The following is a 7,449-nucleotide window of genomic DNA, read 5'->3' on the forward strand; positions in this document are numbered from 1 at the left end:
TGTAGACCCTCGCCCCACTTCGGTGGCCGAACGACCGGCCGGGGTGGCGGGTTGTTGGGTAGTCGAGGTGGGGTGGGGAGCTGGACACAATAGCTTGCCACCCTGGGGGGCTTTGGGTCGTCTAAGTGGGGCAGGGGTTCGGGTGCCAGAGCCCCCACCCCACCTCGATGGACCATTGAGCCGATTCTTGGAATCATCCCACCACCCAAGTCGGTCGTTCGATCACCAAAGTGGGGCGAGGTTTGGGTGGCCAACTGCCCCACCCTTCCTTGGCAACCTAATGATCTGCCCGCCACCCCGAGCGGTCATTGGATCGTCAAGGTGGGGTGACAAGGGGCTGTATTTTTAAAATTTCTTATTTTTTTAAAATGGTTATGTTTTAAAAAATCATTTATCATTTATCATTTTTTTTAATTTAATATATTACTTTTTGTAATTTACTGATTTATATATGTGTATTTTTTAGCAAGAAAATGGCATCAAGGAAGATTTATGTGAATATTTCTGGACCAAAGACTGCTAAAATTAAAGGTGCATCCTCAAAAAGCAATGTTGAACAAACCAAACATGATCTGATAGCTACAAATCTTTCAAGTGCCTCAAACGATAAGAAGATGATTTCATACTAGATGAAATAAAAAGAAGTGAGACTTCTAGAAAATGTATGGTATGTGAAAGAAAGAGAAGGTGGAGATGTGCAAATATATCTATATGTTTATATCCTTAATGATAGTGGAATTTATGAGGTGCTGGGAAAGGTCATAGACATGTGTTTGGTACCAGACACTAAAGTTGTTTATATACATACAAAACCGCCCAGGTCACATGACAAGATTAAATATCAATTATCATATTCATTATATGACACGAGAAAGGTATCTACAATGTTGTGTAAACAATCATAAATGAAATTGCACAAGATATCGTAAGTATTGTTATTTATATTTGTGTTTTATGTTATTGTAACTCTCTTATTATATCTTTATAACTTAGTTTTTATTGACATAAGATATTTTGTTTGACAAAATTTTGTTGAAAGTCTTTCAATTATGTTGGGAGGCATTCATTTCATAGAGAAAGATATTATGAATGTTGTCAACAGTTTATACTTAGGGTCAGAAAATATGGAAAAGAAACAAAAAGTAGTAATTCATGATGCTACAAAACTACATCTAAGGGATGAGAAAAAAATGGCTCTAGTGGATAAATCTAGCAAAGGTAGACATGCTACTTTTGAAGATGAAGAAGTTGAGATTGACATTGAAGAATATGTTGTCATTATTGAGGATGACATTGTAACTGATGTTAGAAAGGAGAAGAGACATAAAATACCAAAAGTAACAATGCCCAGGAATGTCTCTATTCTAGTTAATGATGAGAATTTTAGGAGGAAGAAAAGTAAAGTTGAACATTCTGAAGTAGTCATTACCGAAAGTGAAGATCCTAGTGAAACTTCAAAAGAAAGTAAGGAAGTAAATACATCAGGATCTGATTTAGAGGATGGCGTTATTAAAACAAAACAAAATTCCATTCGACAGAACTTGACAAAGAGAAAATTAATTGATGGTGGTCGTACATTTCAGCTTAATGTGAGAAAAATATATAAGGCAAGTGAAGGACAATGTAAATATCAAATCAGAAAGCCATAGCACCTGCATGTTCACAACTTGAAGACATTGATGAGGTACAATCCATATTCTCATGTGGTTAATTATGTGTTTCTTGTTGATCCATCTCAAGTTCCCAACAAAGAGGCATTTGATAAGTCAAAAAAAAATTAATACAATTATTATCTGCTTTGGGGAAACCATTCTGTAGAAGTTCAAAGACAATTGGTGGATGAATATCCCAATATCCCACATTTTGAAACAATGAAACATATCATTTATGATGGTTTATCAGATACAAAAGCAAAGTTATTGGCATGGGATCATAATTCAGATAATGAATATAGGATGTCTATGAATTTCATCCATAGGGTTAGATTTATTCATAGTAAATTCGAAAACCAATTCAAATTGATGAGAAAATCAATTCAAAAGGTGGCAAAGTAAATATTGATATATTCATAGGTATTGATAACACTCTAAAGTTGGTATTTAGAACTGGAGAGATATGGGATTTGATTACTGATATTTTTAGCATGTGGGAGAACATTGGCATTAAAATTTAGAAGTCCAAAATGTCTAAACCATTGATATGTAGCAACAGTAAATCAGGTCCTAAAATGAAGCAGCTTCGAGAAGATATGACTATCACACCTTGGAGAGCATTGCAAGCAGTGAAGGATGAAAAACTTGTCAAAGAAATATTATCTCATGAGAGTTCAGGGGAATTATCATTTGAGGAAATGTGTGAGGAATTTAAAATGTAAGTTTGTTGAATTATTTTTACTTATTTCTAGATTATAATTTTCTTTTAAATATAACATATTTTTGTTGGTAGTATTTGTTATACATATCATTATATTAACTTTTTTTACTTTATCTATCAAGTCACAAAGTTTACATGAAAATACAAGAACAAATGGTTAAATTGTTGAATGAAGATAATTGGCATGATGTTGTACGCAACTATCCGGATTCAAGTTCTACATTAACAGTAAAATATTTTTATCTTGCATTTAAAAATGTATGTTGATTTATACATTCATTTTTATTCATCTGTATATTTTTTTATTTTATAACTTATACATATATTTGTTTATTTTGTTAAATATGAGGAAAAATGCAAATGGAGCACCAGATAGTTTCAGAACCTTTATTAAAAAAATTAAGATCAAAAGACTGAAGAAGCAACATCTTAGGAATGTTGAGCTTGATCCAAATCTTACTCATTTCATTTTGAATAGGCTTGAAACTATTCAATAGCAAGTAATACAAGGCGACTCTGAAAACATTTCTAAGCTCATACCTACAACAGACTATGCCCTAGTTATTACAGATATTCCCCATGGTTTCAATATCCAAAAACATTGACTATGATAGTGACCTTTATACTTATCAAGCTCTTAGTAAAGTGGTTGCTGGATTTGTAGAAGTCACATCATCACCATTATAGAGATTTCTGACATTTCATTCAAACACACAATTGGCAATGTTATTGTCAAGCTTCAAGGGGAAAACAAACTCAAGGTTGTAGCTTACATGGTAAGATGTTGAAGATAAACCATTTATGAAAGATTGTGAGTTCATCCATATTGATAGTTGGGCAAAAGATGATAACTATATGTCTATGCTTTTTAATCGAGTAGATGGAAAGAGTCGTAGCCAATTACTGGCTTATGATGTTGTTGTGAAAAAACTAACATATGATGTCAAGGAAGAAAAAGGGGAGATAGTTAACATTTATCAAACACCACAATGATTGATTAACTATCTTATAGACATATGTTCAAATGAAGGAGATTGGGTTCTGGATTTATTTTTTGGCTCAACTAAGTTTTATTATATAGAATTGAATTTCAATATCTTCTTTCTTAATTTATATGTCATTATTCTAATTTAATTCAATATTTCTTTTGTGCTTGATAATTAGGTACAACACTAGCATGTTTCCTATCAAAGGGAAGAAATTGCATTGCCATTGAAAAAGATCCAATACAATGCAATTTTATTCAACAAAGGGTTAATGCTCTTCAATTTCTTCCAGATGCAATGCAAGAAATTGGGTTGAAGAAAGGGGATTTTAGTGAATCAAATGTGGAAAAAAGGCAAAGGAACCTCAACCACCATTACATGGAATGATTGGAAAGACATACATTGGGAGATTCACACACATCAAAGATCCATTATAAAAGGAAAATGAGAAAAATGAAGCAGAAAATATTGTGGAAGAAGACAATGATGAAACTCTAGAGGATGAAGAGTTTGGATTGAGTGATATTATTGATTAAATTTAAGTTATTCTTGGAAATAAAGCTCATTTTTTGTAACTATTAAATAGTTATACTTGTAATGTTTTGACTTTGACATTTTATGAGAACAATAAGCATTCAGTTAATGTTGTTATGTGTTAAATATTTGTATTATGTGATTTTCGCTTTAATTTTTATGTGAATCATTATATTTTGAGAAAAACAGTGATTATTATCATTTTTTGACATGAAATTCATAAAAAAAACTATTATTTAACCATTTTTTGTCAAATTTTTCTTATAAAAATTGTGATTTTGACGTGTCATTTCTAGCAAAAAATTATCAAAACGTATAATTTTTTAGTTATTTTTATGTTGAAAATGGTTATTTTTATGTTAATTGTTAAAAATGATTGTTTTTTTAGAGACAATTATTTGATGTGCATTGAAAATTAATTAACGATATATAAATATGTAGAATACCGAAACTTCAAAATATCGACCTTCTTTAACTATGCAAAATAATAAAAACTCACTACTATATATATATATATATATATATATATATATATATATATATATGAAGAAGAAGACCACTTCAAAAATTGTTAAATTTAGAAAATAGTTATTCACATTTAATACATTAGAAAAGTTAAAGTAAAAAAATAGGTTTCAAAAAAAAAGGCCTAATGCAAAATCAAACTTTTTAAAATCGGCATGAAAATCACTGACTTTAAAAGGTAGTGTACATAAAAAAAAAGAAATTAAAGTGTCAAAAACTATGCTAAAAAAAATATGTGTATTCTGCATCACCACTTTTCAAAATCAAGTCACTTTTTTGCTACCTCTAGGAAATGGGTAACTGTATCAGTTCTCGTTTCAAAGTTTACATTATTTAAACTAATTAAGAAAATAATGTATTTATCACTATGACAAAAAAAAGTAAATATTAGTAAAGAAAGTAAATTCAAGAAAATAAAATGGCTAGTCTAGTCTAGTAATTCATAATGGCCCCTTATTCTTGGGTTCCAACTACATTAAAACTATATTAACAATGCTATAACACACTCAATTCGTATATAGTATCACTTTTTTCTTTAAAATAATTAAAGTGTTTTACAACTTATTCACTCCACAGTGGTTAGCTAGAAAGTTGCTCTTATCATAATATATGCAAGAGTTGGGATCCAATCCAAATTTAGAATAATAAACTAATCATAATAAATTTTTATAAATGTTGGGATTAGTTTTTAGCAAAAAATAGTCATCATAATAAACCTTATTTCGGTCGAAAAAATAAAAAAAAAAATAAAATAAATAAATAAATTTAAAAAAATAAAATAAAAATCTATCATGGAATAATTTTACGATATTTTTTCTCCATTTTGACAAATAAGAGTAATCAAAAGTGTTTTTTATCATTTCCCTTTAATTTTTAAATTTTTGCAATTTTTTAATGCATTTTTAAATTGTTTTTACCAATTTTTACATGAAAATATATGTTCTAGTAATTCCTTCTTAATTGAGATAATATAATGAAAACATGAATTATGTTCCTTTGTTTCCCTAGATGGATATTGTCCTATCTGTCCCACAAAAAATGATTTGTAGGGTCTAGTCAATGCACGATGAACATGCCCACACAAGAGAAAAACACATTGTCAAGCTATAAAATCTTCCTAGATTTTGTGAGCTCATGTTTTGGCATGATTTTGGCCACTTCATAGGTCAAGTTGGTTATCCCTAGTATTCCACCAAGCGTGATGCAACTCTGAGAGGCTCCTCAACTCTATTTATCAACCTGAGGTTCGTACAAACTTTGAGGTGACAATGTTGTATACACAACAGATGGAATTCAAATCATACCACCCTCAACTAGGTCATTTGATCATTAGGGTTCCAAGATCATTCTTCTACAGAATTAGGATAATTAACTACTAAAATTTCAATTCAAAAGCTAGCCCTAGTGTAGAAAAATTAAATGATTTTCAAATCCAACTTATAAAATCTATCCACATGTAGATGCTCCTGAATTAATTCATGAAAAACACACAAGAGTTATGTCACATGCAGAAAGGAAACTACACTAATTGCAAGAAACCATCTAGCTATCAAACTCACTTGAAAACAGAAGATTATTCTACCAACTCAAAACTCAATATTTCATGCATCCTTTATCTGATTCACACTTGCATATTATGTAATGTCCTATTTTCCAAATCCGTGATGAAGAACCTAATGATATTTTCTCTTCTAGGGAAGCAAAAGGAGTGTAGGAAATGGCCTAGGTGGTACCTCTAATCATGGAGTCCAAGCTGGGGGGTTAACCTATTCCTAAGCTAAGATACATTGACATTATAGGTCAAAACAAGGACAAAATACGCTGTTATAGGCATGCTACAGGAAGCAACTACAGGATTCTTGTATTGCTATAGGAAGTCCTGGAATGCTACAAGAAGTCATGTAGTGCTACAGGAAGTTTTCCGAGAGGGTTTGGAGGGTAAGGATGATGGGATAAAGTGATGGCAAGATGGAGGAAGGTTGTTGTGGATGGATGGAAGGTGACCAACACTCCTAGCCAAGCTCAACAATTCAGGAAGGCCAACCTTAGACTAAGAGGGTTGCTCACAATGACCAAAAAAGTAGAGATCAAGGCAATGGTTGGGATTCATCAAAAGGGAGTGGAGAAGTCCTGGATGGAGATGGTGAAAAAGTCCCTTGCGTGTAGGTCCAACAGTCCTGTAACATCACATGCACCTTTTCTTCTTTCCATTTGCAAAATATTATAACCAATGGTGGAAAATATGAGTTGAATTTGGAAACTATCTAACTGATGCTAAAGCCTCTGATCTATGTAATGAATTGACTTAGAAGCTACAACAATCATTTGTGGAACAAGATAACAAATGTAGATATTTTTCCAAGAAATCATAAGCAAGAGATCATCACATAATGTTTTTGGGATTTGATTGTGGGTTCCTTTAGTCAAGCTCCCATGAGAGAGATGAGATAGAGACACAATCATAGGCTTTTTAAGGAATTATATTCTACTAAAATGCAACAACTAATAAAAATTATAAGATAAAGAAGAATATCAATACACAAGAGGGAGCTAAGCTACTGGGGTTAGGCCCAAACCCAGGAGCCTCAGCCATATGAACTAACTCAGTGATGGATCAATAAGAAACTTCTCATTATAATTGCATAAATGTCAAATAAATCACATAATAAGTCAAAAATAGCAGTCACAAGTGCTTGAGCTCAATAGATTCTTAGCTGCAAAAAAAAATTGAATCTTAATGAGTTCCTTGGCATGTTTATTTATTCAAAAGGGTATCTATCAACAACTCCCATTAAAATAAAGATGTTTGGATCCCAAAACTTGAGAAAGGTAGATCTAGATCTTCCTTGAATTGCACTAGCTTGGATTCCAATGACCTCATCATGTTTGGTTGCCAATGAATCCGAGTTCATGAGAGACAAAGTGGTGATCTTGGATGATTGAAGGAGTTAAGGAGGTATACAACCTCCTAGAATCTCTCTCTGTTGTCTACTCAGAGTTCATGCATTGATATTATCTAAAAAATGTCCCA

Source organism: Pinus tabuliformis, chromosome 5_2 (genome assembly GCF_031772625.1).
Source record: "Pinus tabuliformis cultivar Carrire ecotype Pingquan chromosome 5_2, CPIR1, whole genome shotgun sequence".
NCBI lineage: Eukaryota > Viridiplantae > Streptophyta > Pinopsida > Pinales > Pinaceae > Pinus > Pinus tabuliformis.